This window comes from Chiloscyllium punctatum, chromosome 42 (genome assembly GCF_047496795.1).
Source record: "Chiloscyllium punctatum isolate Juve2018m chromosome 42, sChiPun1.3, whole genome shotgun sequence".
In the NCBI taxonomy this organism is placed as follows: Eukaryota; Metazoa; Chordata; class Chondrichthyes; order Orectolobiformes; family Hemiscylliidae; genus Chiloscyllium; species Chiloscyllium punctatum.
Window position 1 is genome coordinate 64,704,644 of NC_092780.1, and position 15,503 is coordinate 64,720,146.

Sequence of the window (15,503 nt, forward strand, 5' to 3'; positions counted from 1 at the left end):
AATGGTAATGTTCCTAAGGGTTCTGCCATTTACAGTTCAATCATAGTAAATTTGATCCTCCAAAATGCATTACCTCACATTTGTCTGGATTGAACTCCATTTGTCATTTCTGTGCCCACGTCGCCACTCTATCGAAATCCTTTCAGAATCACCTGAAAGCTTTGTGTCATCTGCAAATTTACTAACCAGACCACCCACATTTTCCACCAGGTCATTTATATATGCAACAGACAACAGAGGACCTAAGACTGATCCCTGTGGAACACCACGAGTTACTGATCTTCATTCTGAAAAATATCCTTCCACCATTACCCTCTGTCTGCTATGACCAAGCCAGTTTTGTCCCCATGACTTGTCCTACCTGCCTATCTTCTTCTCCACCTATCCACTCCACCCTCCCCCCACCACCACCACCGACCTATCACCTTCATCCCCACCCCCACTCACCTATTGTACTCGATGCTACTTTCTCCCCACCCCCACCCTCCTCCAGCTTATCTCTCCACCCTTCAGGCTCTCTGCCTGTATTCCTGACGAAGGGCTTTTGCCCAAAACATCGATTTTACTGCTCCTTGGATGCTGCCTGAACTGCTGTGCTCTTCCAGCACCACTAATCCAGAATCTGGTTTCCAGCATCTGCAGTAATTGTTTTTACCTTGTATCCATTGAACCAACCCACCCCAAATCCCATGTGATTTAAATCTTTGTAACTCTGATTTCTCTCCACAGATGCTGCCAGACCTGCTGAGCTTTTCCAGCAATTTCTGTTTATGTTTCACATCTACCAGTTCCCCTTTACCCACCTTTTTGTTACATCCTAAAAAAACTCTAATCATTTTTCATACAAGTTCCCAATCACAAAACCATATTGACTCTGTCTGATTATATTATGATTTTCTAAATGTCAAATAACTCTTGAATATTTAGATCTCAACCTTGTGCAGTTTTTGGAACTGCTAATACATCATACACTTTTTGCCTATTTGTGATATTGATTCATTCATTATGTTGCAAATGTTGAGAGAATTCAGATATAAAGGGTGGCATAGTCTCCCAGTAGTTAGCACTGCTGCTTCACAGCACCGGAGACCCGGGTTCGATTCCAGCCTCGGGTGACTGTCTGTGTGGAGTTTGCACATTCTCCCTGCAGCTGCATGGGTTTGCACCGGTTTCCTCCCACTGTCCAAAGATGTGCAGATCAGGTTACTTGGCCATGCAAAATTGTCCATAGTGTTAGATGCATTAGTCAGGGGTAAGTGTAGAGAAGTGGGTCTGGGTGGGTTGCTCATCGGAGGGTTGGTGTGGACTTGTTGGGCCAAATGGCCTGTTTCCACAGCTTTTAATTCTGTTTTTTTAACCGTTTTTTGTCAACTTTGACATTATCTGTTGGCATGGTGTTATTTTTGTACACTCCAGCGTTTCCTCATATACTCTGGTTTCAGGATCCAAATCGCTATCCTTCTCTTTAATCTTCCAAATTACATCTGATGTGAACTCTCCCCTGTACCCCGCACCCACCCCCACACCCGCCCCCACCCCCGCACCTGCACCCACCCCCACCCCCACCCCCACCTCAACTGTTTACCCTAATTAAGTAATTTGTCAAGACACTGGTCTCAGTGAAAACACTCTCCCATGTGGTTACTGTTAATGGGCCTGTACATCACTCTCACAATGACATCTTGCCTTTAAAGCCACTTCCACATTTTGGTTTTTCTGAGCTTAATCATCCTTCTCTATTGTGCTAATACCATCATTCATTCCCATCTATCATTTCAAAATGCCGTGCACTCCCCAATATTTAGGTCTCAGTCGGTGTCATCCTTCAGTCCTTGCGCCTGATGCCATCCTTATTAGATTACACTTATTTTTATTAATTGCAATGAGTTTATCTACTTCATGTCGAATGATTTTACTATTTTTGTAATCTCTAATCGTTTCTGTTCAGTTGCAATAAAATCTGCATCATCCTGATCATCATTTCCCATATAAATATCTTCCTTTCTTGACTTGTCTCTCTTTGATTTACCACAACTTGCCGGGCTCCCACTATTTAGTTTAAAATCTTTCACATTTCCCCAGTTTATATTTCCTCAGTTATGTTACACCTGGAATGGTTCAGGTGCAGATTATCCGAATGGGAACCAATCCCACTTTCCCCAGTCCTGGTGACAGTGCTCCACTAATCTCTGACCCATGTATTCCCTTCTCTAACCTTGTTTGCCCTCTGCTAAATTGCACTGGCTTAGTAATAATTCAGAGATTATTAAATTTGACATTTGACTGTCCCCCACATTTGACTGTGCCAAATCTCCTTTTTTGTCCTGCTGATGTAGTTGGCACCTATGTGGACCATGATAACTGGATCCATTCCCTGCCACTGTAAGCTCCTCTCCAGGTGTGAGCAGGTGTCTGACCCCTGCCATGGGGGAAAAGACACAGCTGTCTGCACTCTGTTTCAAACCAATCGTGTCAATCATAGAATCCTTACGATGTGGAAACAGGCCATTTGGCCCATCCAGTCCACACTGACCCACACCCGCATCCCTACCCTATCCGTGTAAACCTGCATTTCTGATTACTAATCCACTCTGGACACAATGGGCAATTTAGCACGGCCAACCCAGCTAACCTGACTATGGCAGGAAACCCGAACATGTGTAGGAAACCCACACAGACACAGGGAGAGTGTGCAAGCTCCATACAGACAGTCGCCTGAGGGGAGAATCAAACCTGGGTCACTGGTGCTGTTAGGCAGCAGTGCTGACCCTCTTACTCACCGTGCCCTCTTAACCTTGCTGTTTGCATCACACCACTTTGCCAACCAACCATTCAGCCAACTGAGTAAAAGTGACCCCATTCTCCATCCAACAAAACATTTTCTTTGTACCTTCCAATTTGAATGCCTTCCTGGACCATGGTGCTATGGCCACTTCACTCATCACACACACAGCCCCCACACTATTCAAAAACACACCCTCGCTCTATTTAAACATGCAGCCCCCACTCTATTCACACACATACAGCCCACAGTCCACGCACACACACAGCCCCCACTCTATGCACACACACAGCCCCCACTCTGTTCAAACACACAGCCCCCATTCTATTCACACACACAGCCCTCACTCTATTCAAACACACAGCCCTCACTCTGTTCAAAAACACACCCTCGCTCTATTTAAACATGCAGCCCCCACTCTATTCACACACATAGCCCACAGTCCATTCACACACATAGCCCACAGTCCATTCACAAACACAGCCCTCACTCTATTCACACACACAGCCCTCACTCTATTCACACACACAGCCCTCACAATATTCACACAGAGCCCCACTCTATTCACACAGAGCCCCACTCTATTCACACACACAGCCCTTATTCTACTCAAACACACAGCCCCCACTCTACTCAAACACACAGCCCTCACTCTATTCACACACACAGCCCTCACTCTATTCAAACACACAGCCCTCACTCTATTCAAACACACAGCCCTCACTCTATTCAAACACACAGTCCTCACTCTATTCAAACACACAGCCCTCACTCTATTCAAACACACAGTCCTCACTCTATTCAAACACACAGCCCCCACTCTACTCAAACACACAGCCCTCACTCTATTCACACACACAGCCCTCACTCTATTCAAACACACAGCCCTCACTCTATTCACACACACAGTCCTCACTCTATTCAAACACACAGCCCTCACTCTATACACACACACAACCCCCACTCTATTCAAACACACAGCCCTCACTCTATTCAAACACACAGCCCTCACTCTATACACACACACAACCCCCACTCTATTCAAACACACAGCCCTCACTCTATACACACACACAACCCCCACTCTATTCAAACACACAGCCCTCACTCTATTCAAACACACAGCCCTCACTCTATTCAAACACACAGCCCCCACTCTATTCACACACACAGCCCTCACTCTATTTAAACACACAGCCCTCACTCTGTTTAAACACACAGCCCCCACTCTATTTAAACACACAGCCCACACTCTATTCACACACACAGCCCCCACTCTATACACACACACAGCCCACCATCTATACACACACACGGCCCACACTCTATTCGAACACACAGCCCTCACTCTATTCAAACACACAGCCGTCACTCTGTTTAAACACACAGCCCCCACTCTATTTAAACACACAGCCCACACTCTATTCACACACACAGCCCCCACTCTATTTAAACACACAGCCCACTCTCTATTCACACACACAGCCCCCACTCTATTCAAACACACAGCCCTCACTCTATTCAAACACACAGCCCACTCTCTATTCACACACACAGCCCCCACTCTATTCAAACACACAGCCCTCACTCTATTCAAACACACAGCCCTCACTCTGTTTAAACACACAGCCTTCACTCTATTTAAACACACAGCCCACACTCTATTCACACACACAGCCCCCACTCTATTTAAACACACAGCCCACTCTCTATTCACACACACAGCCCACATTCTATCTAAACACACAGCCCCCACTCTATTTAAACACACAGCCCACTCTCTATTCACACACACAGCCCTCACTCTATTTAAACACACATCCCTCACACTATTTAAACACACAGCCCTCACTCTCTATTCACACACACAGCCCACACTCTATTTAAACACACAGCCCTCACTCTGTTTAAACGCACAGCCGACACTCGATTTAAACACACAGCCCTCACACTATTTAAACACACAGCCCCCACTCTATTTAAACACACAGCCCCTACTCTATTTAAACACACAGCCCCCACTCTATTTAAACACACAGCCCCTACTCTATTTAAACACACAGCCCCCACTCTATTTAGACACACAGCCCCCACTCTATTTAAACACCCTACAAGAACCTCAAACCTGTTGTACAGTCGAAGAGTCCTGCAGTTTTTTTCCTTGGTTTCCTTTACCCATCTCACTTGCTGTCATAGTTACATTTTCCTGACCAGTGACCAAATCCCTCAGCTCAGGAGAGGGACTGCCTTCTTTCTTTGGCTAATTCCGCCCTCCGTGATTTTCCTCAGTGTTTGTGCTTCAGCCTCCAGCTTTGAGTCAAAGCTGCATATTTTGCAAACACTTACTGCAAACATGTTCACCCTGGGTCACACTGGCATCACGAAACTCCCACAATGTGCAATTGCACCTGCATCCTTCATCTGTTTTCATGAGCTATTTAATTATTTGGTTGACTTACCTATATTTTTCCTTTTTCTCCATTTTACTAACCTTACCCGTACTAGTAACCTCCTGAACTATTATGAAACTTCCTACTAGAATAGGCCTTGCTCACTTACCACACGCTCACCGAGCAGCTAGTTTCTGCATGCACTGCCCAGCAAGAACTAATTCTCATGGAACAAAGGAGCATTTCCATCCCCTTCTAACCTCCTCACTCAACAAACTCCCAGCATTAGGTGCAGAATGCCTGCTCACTGAATGTGGGTATGGGTGCTAAATGATCATAGAACATACACAGAACAGAGAGCATTACAGTGCAGTACAGGCCCTTCGGCCCTCAATGTTGTGCCAAACTGTGGAACCAATCTGATGCCCATCTAACCTGCACTATTCCATTTTCATCCATATGTTTATCCAATGACCATTTAAATGCCCTTAAAGTTGGCAAGTCTACTACTGTTGCAGGCAGTGCGTTCTATGCCATTACCATTCTCTGAGTAAAGAAACTACCCCTGACATCTGTCCTATATCTATCACCCCTCAGTTTAAAGCTATGTCCCCTCATGCTAGCCATCACCATCTGAGGAAAAAGGCTCTCCCTGTCCACCCTATCTAACTCTCTGATTATCTTATATGTCTCTATTAAGTCACCTCTCAACCTTTGAAAACCTCTAACGAAAACAGCCTCATGTCCCTCAGCCTTTCCTCATAAGACCTTCCCTCCAGACCAGGCAACATCTTAGCAAATCTCCCCTGAACCTTTTCCAAAGCTTCTATATCCTTCCTGTAATGCGGTGACCAGAACTGTACACAATACTCCAAGTGCAGCCGCACCAGAGTTTTGTACAGCTGCAACATGGCTCCGAACAACACAGTGCTGTTTTTGCCTGAATGGCTCGTGGCTCCGAAACTCAGTCCCTCTACCAATAAAAGTGAACATACCATCTGCCTTCTTAACAACCCTATTAGCCTGGGTGGCAACTTTCAGGGATCTATGTACGTGGACACCGAGATCTCTCTGCTGATTTACACTACCAAGAATCTTACCATTAGCCCAGTACTGTTTATTCCTTCCAAAGTGAATCACCTCACTTTTCCTCATTAAACTCCAGTTGCCACCTCTCAGCCCAGCTCTGCAGCTTATCTTTATCCCTCTGTAACCTGCAACATCCTTCAGCACTGCCCACAACTCTGCCTACCTTAGTGTCATTCGCAAATTTACTAACTCATCCTTCTATGCCCTCAACCAGGTCTTTTATAAAATGACAAACAGCAATGTCCCCAAAACAGATCCTTGTGGTACCCCACTAATAACTGAACTCCAGGATGAACATTTCCCATCAACCATCACCCTCTCTCTTCTTTCAGCTAGCCAATTTCTGATTCAAGCCACGAAGTCACCCTCAATCCCATTCCTCTGTATTTAGTGCAATAGCCCACCGTGGGGAACCTTATCAAACGCCTTACTGAAATCCATATACAGCACATCAACCGCTTTACCCTCATCCACCAATGTGGTCATCTTCTGAAAGAACTCAATAAGGTTTGTGAAGCATGGCCTACCCTTTGCAAAACCGTGAAGTAACTTATTTAAGATCGATAGATCAAGAGAAGCAAGAGTCTGTGAGATGATCTGGTCAAGAAACCATGGGCTGAATCTTATGTATTTTGGCTAAGTCTGAGTTCCGGCATGAGGCCTAGCAAGTTTACACATGACATCTGACCAGATTTGTCTCTTTAAGCTGGAGCTCCGCTGTAAGTAAGTACTGGGTTACAGTTACTAAGAATACAAAGAGCAAAAGCCCGGGAAAAGAAAAGGCGAAACCAGCAGAACTGGAGCAGAGGCACATTGAAGTCCAGGTCATCACAAATGAGCAAACGTGACCTTTGTGAAGTTTGAATGAGATTTGGTGAGACACAATGTCACTAACTCCAGGAGGATTACTGAGAAATCCATTGGATCCTCAGGGATATGGGCCAAGTGCGAGCAAATGGGACTACTTCAGTTTGGGAAACATGATCAGTATGGATGAGTTTAACTGAAGAATCTGTTTCTGTGCTGCATGATTCTATGAACCCATCCTATGACAGCTGTCACATCCAATTCCAACCCCACCCAGTCATGTGTCTTTCCCAGAATGACTTGTATATATCCCAGAATGCATGAGCATCCCTTGCTCATAACCCTGTTGTTTGAAGTTGAGAGTGTGGCGCTGCAAAAGCACAAGCAGGTCAGGCAGCATCCCAGGAGTAGGAGAATCGATCTTTCAGACAGAAGCCCTTCATCAGGATGCTGCCTGACCTGCTGTGCTTTTCCAGCACCACAGTCTCAACTCTGATCTCCAGTATCTCCAGTCCCCCCTTTCGCCCATTGTTTAAAGACTGCTGTGCAGCCAGAGAACTACTGCCCGTCTGGTGCTGCCTGGCACTGTTGCTGCTGTTTCCTCTGGGCTCCTGTGCTCTGTGACAGGGACCTGGAGGCCTTTGCTGTGCTGATGCACTGCCAACGCTCCTATTCCCAGGAGACGCAGTGGAGGCTGTGACATCAGCGTGGGCGCCATCTTGGAGGATTAGATTACTGACAGTGTGGAAACAGGCCCTTCGGCCCAACAATTCCACACCGACCCGCCACCCACCCAGACCCATTCCCCTACACCCAACACTGTGGGAGGAAACAGGAGCACCCAGAGGAAACCCACGCAGACACGGGGAGAATGGACAAACTCCACACAGTCAGTTGCCTGAGGCGGGAACTGAACCCGGGTCTCTGGCGCTGGGAGGCAGCAGTGCTAACCACTGTGCCGCCCAGGATGGCCCAGTATTGCAATAAAAAGATCAATGACCTTCTCCACTCCCCCAGGGTAAGTGCCACCATCTTCTCCCTGTCCATCTCTGTGACTGTATCCACACCCCAACATCTTCTCTTTAGGAAATTGCATTTTGTCCATTACGGGAGGAAGTGTAAGGGAGAATATTTAATACCCAGGGATTTCTTTACTTTCTAATGGTCTGTTGCATCGGTGATTACACTGAGCTCCCATGGTGGGGGTGAGTGATTACACTGAGCTCCCATGGTGGGGGTGAGTGATTACACTGAGCTCCCATGGTGGGGGTGAGTGATTACACTGAGCTCCCATGGTGGGGGTGAGTGATTACACTGAGCTCCCATGGTGGGGGTGAGTGATTAATTTCCTTGAATGTTTCTCACTGGTTTAAACTCCAACAGGACATCCTGGTGAGATCCAAGAAACTACCTTCTCCAAGCAATGGAGCTCCATCAATGTGTCTCAGCTGGGGGCTTCGGACAGGAATACAGAATTGGCAGCTCGGTTTACACTTTGTAAAAGCAGCAAACCTCCACAGCAGGCGAAAACAGCAGGCGAAAACAGCACAGTGTTGTTCTAATGTGTTATGTAAATAACCACTAATTCATGCACTCCCCACGATCATTAAATTTGGGTAGAAATATGACTGGCAAATGAATCCAAACATCAAATGGACAAATCTCCTGGAATCTTCTCAACTGCGGTTAGCAACCCTGACAGAGAGGCATTGCAGCAAGTTGGCCACAGGTTTCCCAAGATGATGTTGAGCTGAGATGTAAACTGATTGGGAATATCCTGCCTGTGGAACAAACCAAAATGTGGGGAGCTATAAACCACAGACAGTCATTCCAAAGTGGAATTCAGGGGAAGTTCTTTACTCAACAATACAATTGTGGAATTGTGGTCAGGTAGGGCAAACACTTCAGTTAAAGTGTTCAGTCCCTCCATTTGGCAGGAACCAAGTGATTTTCTTTACCTCATTAATTGCATGCCCTGGCCCTGGGTGTGTTTGTCGGGCAGTTAAAGACATGCTGACTGCTGTCAGAACCTTCCGGATTGTAATTGTCTGCTGTCAGATCGAAAGGCCAATTGCACACCGCAAGCAGGAAGCTGGCCCTCATACTGCTCTGCTCAGGCCTACGGGAATTTTCCAAGAAGTCAAAACCTTGACTGGACTTTTACGCAGTGTCTGGAACACTCCGACACTGGCACTAACTGTGAGCTCAAGTTGGAGCCTAGAGGGTTCTCACTGACCTCGTTGGTGATCCAGCAAACATAAATGGATTAAATCCAAACATGGTACCATTAACTAAACAACATCTCACCACGTCACCTGACCGTGCGCCATTATCCACATAACTTCAACATGTCCCCCCTCCCCATCAATACACAACTAATCCATCCCCAAACCTCATGGGCTTCCTGTCCCCAAACACCGAAGTCACAATCATCTCCACCCCAGGCAACCAGACAAGCCCCGAACCTGACCTACTCAGCCCTCAAATTTGCTAACTTTTCACTGGATCCTTCTCATCTACCTGCCACTCTCTGTCACACCTGTCACCTGCTTACTCACCCTCCTAGCACACTCACCCCCACCTACCATCACCCTCCCCTTCTCCTGAAGTCTCCACCGCCTCACCCAGCTTCGTCTGTAGCTCACATCCAGCTACTTCCCTCCTGAAGCAACCACCCACCAATATAACCCCTCACCCTCTGTCCCTCTCCCCTCTATCCACCTGCCACCTTACACATGTCTGTAAGGAGCTGTCAAAAGAAGCTTTGGGGCTTTTAGATGTGGAATACGATAGCTATCGCCATAATAATGGGTACACTTTCTGGAACAATGAACTCCAGTTTGGTCTGCGTGGTCTGTACAGTCTCTGTAATGATTAACTCCAGTTTGGTCTGTATGGTTTCCCACACTGCTTACGTGAAGCAGAGATCCCTGTTTCTCTGGAATGATCCGACTTTCCCTCATGTATTCCTGGAGAGACACAGCTATGAACCTGTCCCCCTACCTCCCCTGTATTTCCCAGGTCTCTGTTTAATCGACCACACTGAGAAGGTTGGAAACAAGTTCACAAATGATTTTGCAGTATTAGACGGTGTCAATGCAGAGCGAGGCAGATGGAGCTCATTCACACCCAGGGACAGGTTGTCAAATCATGCTATTGGTATGAAGCTTATGTCCGAAAGACTATTCTTAAAAGTGTATCATTAGTAAAAGACCTATGAGGTGGAGGTGAAGAAACGTGTTTTACACAGTGAGTTCTAATGACCAAAAATTTGGTAAGGGTTGTTGTGGCAATGAGCTGAAAATGTGTTGCTGGAAAAGCGCAGCAGGTCAGGCAGCATCCAAGGAGCAGGAGAATCGACGTTTCGGGTATAAACCCTGAAGAAGGGCTTATGCCAGAACGTCGATTCTCCTGCTCCTTGGATGCTGCCTGACCTGCTGCGCTTTTCCAGCAACACATTTTCAGCTCTGATCTTCAGCATCTGCAGTCCTCACTTTCTCCTTGTCGTGGTAGTGATCCTATCTCTGAGACAGAAGGCTGGGGTTTGAGTCCTGGTGATGTGTCATAACACATCGTATGAGGGTGATTAAAAATATAGAGAATACACAGTCTGACAAAATAGTGGAAGCAGACTGAGCAGTAAGAGAATTGGTACTCGTGGTAAAAACATAAGAACTAATGAGTGGAAAAGGCCATTCAGCCCCTCTGGCAACTGTCTGTGTGGAGTTTGCACATTCTCCCCTGTCTGCATGGGTTTCCTCTGGGTGCTCTGGTTTTCTCCCACAGTCCAAAGATGTGCAGGTTAGGGTGGATTAACCATGAGAAATGCAGGGTTACTGGGATAGGTTAGGGAGTGGGTCTGGGTGGGGTGCTCTTTGGAGGGTTGAGTGCGGACTTGGTGAGCTGGATGGCCTGTTTCTACACTGTAGGGATTCTATGACCAATTCTGTGAGCTAATTGAATCAATGCTAGAGGAAAAGTAATTGCAGGACTACAGGAAAAGAGCGTACAAAGGTAAAAATCACACAACAACGGGTTATAGTCCAACAGGTTTAATTGGAAGCACACTAGCTTCATCAGGTGGTAGGAAGAAGCAACGGTCCGAAAGCTAGTGTGCTTCCAATTAAACCTGTTGGACTATAACCTGGTGTTGTGTGATTTTTAACTTTGTACACCCCAGTCCAACACCGGCATCTCCAAATCATGGAAAAGAGTGGGATGCAAGACCCGGAATGATGGGCTGAGTAGTCTCTTGGATGCTGCCTGAACTGCTGTGCTCTTCCAGCACCACTAATCCAGAATCTGGTTTCCAGCATCTGCAGTCATTGTTTTTACCTGAGGAGTCTCCTTCCTTGCTGTAAGTTTCAAAGACATTTGGAAATGTTTCAAGTTTCCAGAAGTTATTTTCCTTTGTGCTTGTCAGGCCAGGAGTGCTGTCTGAACTCAGTAATTGGACGAATGTTCACTGAGAGAGTAAACTCTACAGCACTCTGAGCTTATCAGGGAGACCCAGACAGAGCAATATCTCAGGACCTTGACCTAACCCATTGGAGACTGCACTGACATGTAGCTCATTTCTCTGGGAGCACCTGATAATCTTGTTTTGTGTAAACTGCAGAGGGTAGGCTGTGTGGAGGCGACCTTTGAACCTCCAGGTCAATACACACTCCTTAAATGTTTTACATTCAGGAACGAAAGTAAACAGAGCTAACAATAACAGAACAAAGTGCAGACACCAGAACCTGTTGTTTGCTGCACAATTCACAGTTTGAAGGTGACTGTTCTGTCCCTATATATCGACAAACTCTACCTGATGCCCTTACATTAGATTTTAATCCTCTGAAAAGTCCCACAAAACACTCATGTTCCTCGCTGTCTGTGCTGAAGCTATAGGCTTTGACTGCAACACTTTGACAGCATGGAATTCAACTCTTAAGTGCTTACCTGGTGATTCAAAGCTCAGGTTTCACCTCCTGCTGTCCCACTGGTCCCCTGTCACAGAGTGGCAAACTTCAACGTCACTAAGGGGGATGGATGGAGAACACCTGCTGGCTCGTTGCCCCTATGAAGAACAAGCTGAGGGAATTATTTGTCCAGTAAATTCAGTAACTTGAGATCAAATCTCTGCCATCCTGTTCTGAGTCAAAGAGGTTGCTCCTGTGCGTGTTCCCTTGTTGTGAGGCAGGAAGACACTGTGCTGTCAAACCTCTTTATGTAAGGCAGTGCTGTCTGACCTGTACTGAACAAGGAAGCATACCAGCTCACAAGATACTGCCTCAGGGCCTAGCCAGTTGCCATGGTGATGCAGTGGGCTGACTAATGCTGTTTCTGCATCTGCTGATTTCATTGAGGAGCTCTGAGTCATACCTTCTCAGAGTTGAATTTTTAATCTTTATTGAAACAAGTCGGTCTCTTTACCATTGTTTGTGTTTAACTAATGTAATAGCACACCACGCACATTAAGTTAAAAATCACACAACACCAGGTTATAGTCCAATAGGTTTAATTGGAAGCACTAGCTTTCGGAGCGATGCTCCTTCATCAGATAGTGGACAACCACCTGATGAAGGAACGACGCTCCGAAAGCTAGAGCTTCCAATTAAACCTATTGGACTATAACCTGGTGTTGTGTGATTTTTAACTTTGTACACCCCAGTCCAACACTGGCATCTCCACATCACGCACATTAACACTGCCTTCAGATCCACACCGAAGGAAAACAGAGGGCTGAAAATCTCAAAAATACTCAGCAGGTCAGACAACATCCGTGAAGAGGGATATAACATTTCTTGATATGATGTGGAAGTGTCAGTGTTGGACTGGGGTGGACCAAGTTAAAAATCACACTGCACCAGGTTCTAGTCCAACAGGTTGAATTGGAAGCACACTAGCTTTTAGAGCACTGCTCCTTCATCAGGTAGCTAGTGGGGCAGGATCATAAAACACAGAATGTATAGCAAAAGATCAAACTGATGTATAACACTTTGATCTTTAAATATAATTTCTGTGTCCTATGTTCCTGCTAGGAGAAAGTGAGGACTGAGATGCTGGAGATCAGAGCTGAAAAATGTGTTGCTGGAAAAGCGCAGCAGGTCAGGCAGCATCCCAGGAGCAGGAGAATCGACATTCCGGGCATAAGCCCTTCTTCAGTCCCAACTAGCCCCAACTAGCTACTTGATGAAGGAGCAGCGCTCCGAAAGCTAGTGCTTCCAACTAAACCTGTTGGACTATATAACCTGGTGTTGTGTGATTTTTAACTTTGTCCATCCCAGTTCAACACCGGCATCTCCACATCTACATTAAGGAAAATATGAAAGATCTCCAACATCAGAACATAGAATCATTACAGTGTGGAAACAGGCCATTAGGCCCATCGAGGCTACACAGACCCTCTGAGGAGTATCCTATCCAGACCCACCCAGCCATCCTATAACATCTCCCATGACCAAGCACACCAAACTGTACACCTTAGGACTGTAGGAGGAAACTGGAGCAGCTGGAGGAAACCCATGCAGACAGTCACCCAAGGCTGGAATCAAACCCAGATCCCCGGTGCTGTGAGGCAGCAGTGCCGCCCCCAAACAGGATGCATTCCCATGTGTTAAACAGGGCACTCACAGGAGATGATATAGAAGTACCACCAACAAACATTTACTTCAGCAGAGAGCTCATTTCTGGGCTGGTAATGGTGGTTGAGACACCCACACCTCTCTCTACAAGGGAACCTTTATTTGGGGGTGAACTTGGCTGATTGGTGGTAAAACCAGCCAGAAGTCCAGAATAATCCGGAGAGTTAGGAAAGGTTCAGGATTCCTATGGGTGACCATAAGGGTAGAAATGGCTTAAGTAATACAATACAAAGTCAAGGGCCCAGTTAGTATCCACAAAGTTCAAAAAGAATAGAAATGAATCTGACCAAATTAAAAAAAGAGTCCAGAATGCAAATCGCAAAAGTATAAAGGGGCCAACACAGAGCCTGTAAATATTAAGGGGATTATTGGAAAACCTACAAAATTAAATAGAGTAACGAGACCACTAGTGATTTGAGAGGTAGCTGAGACAGGGCCTGAGGGAAATTAATTTGTTAAAACAGAAAAGATAAAACTTGAAGATTTGTCTGAATTTGCTGAAACCTTTGTCTCTGTATTGAAAGAGGGAGGTCAGTTCTGAGCTCAGCAGGTAATCGGTTCTGGGTTATTTATCAAAGTGACTATAAGATGGCTCCCTGCAGTGTGTGCCTCATATCTGAGGTCTCATCACTACAGCAGACCAGGAAGGACACATGTACATGATTGCAATTCAGTCCAAACATCAGCCTGTGAAAAAAATAAAATGCATGCTTTGTTGTGGACATCTTAAGTTGCATAACTTACCCAACAGACACGCAAGTGTTCTCATGCATTAGCAGTTCACTATACTCATTACTCTTTTTTTTAAGATTACTTACAGTGGGGAAACAGGCCCTTCAGCCCAACAAGTCCACACTAACCCTCCCAGACCCATTCCCCTACACCTAAGACTACGGGCAATTTAGCATGGCCAATTCACCTGATCTGCACATCTTTGGACTGTGGGAGGAAACCCACACAGACACAGGGAGAATGTGCAAACTCCACACAGACAGTTGCCTGAGGCTGGATTTGAACACAGGTCTCTGGCGCTGTGAGGCCATCAACTGTGCCACAACTCTCTGCCTGTGTGTTCCATATGTGTTCAAATTATTCTGGCTATTTAATGGTACACATGTTGTTGTTGGCTGTTCATCTACATCATATTCCTTCATCAGACAATGTCATTCCCACGTCACAAACAAATGCAGAAATTGCTGGAAAAGCTCAGCAGGTCTGGCAGCATCTGTGGAGAGAAATCAGAGTGAATGTTTCAGGTTGAGTGACCCTTTTTCAGAACTGCTCATTCCCTCCTTCCCATGTCATTTGTTGCTTATCACGATTTCAAACAGTATGGGAGATCTAGATTTGGATTTACAACAGAGATTGGTTTACAAGAGGAAGGAGGAAGACTATTCTGAGAGGGCATTCTGACCAGGGTGTCCTACAAAAGTGAGGAGCCATACTTCCATTCTGATGGCTCCCCCATAACGCACAACCACTGAGGGTTTGAAATGTGACGGTCCGGAATCATAGACAGTCACTTTGACAGCTCCTGTCAAACAATACTGCACAAAGTAGGGGTTTGGGTTGGGGATGCTGACAGGGTAATGTGCCACATGGGTGTGTGGGGGTAGAGTGCTGGGTGGGATAATATGCCAAGTGGGTGGTAGGGGGTAGAGTGCAAAGTGGCATGTGGGTCCGGTATGTGAGGTAGTCATAGAGAGGCACAGAGTCCTATAGCACGGAGACAGGCCCTTCTGCCCACACTGGTCCATGCCGACCAAAATGTCCGTCCACTCTAACCCCATTTCCCTGCACTTGGCC

At 46.1% G+C, this 15,503-nt stretch overlaps 1 protein-coding gene across 3 annotated transcripts in view; it reads right to left on the reverse strand.

The window, feature by feature from the left end:
* The window catches only part of cyb561 (cytochrome b561), a 29,349-nt gene extending 16,993 nt beyond the window's left edge, over positions 1 to 12,356 (reverse strand). The window contains exon 1 of one of the 3 annotated variants that reach the window (XM_072561037.1): positions 12,013 to 12,356. The gene's annotated coding sequence lies outside the window, so the exon portion shown is untranslated. Of the gene's footprint in view, positions 1 to 4,907; positions 5,009 to 12,012 lie in introns of those variants that run through there. The other 2 variants (XM_072561035.1, XM_072561036.1) reach the window with 2 other exon arrangements.
* Between the last annotated feature and the right edge of the window lie 3,147 nt (positions 12,357 to 15,503).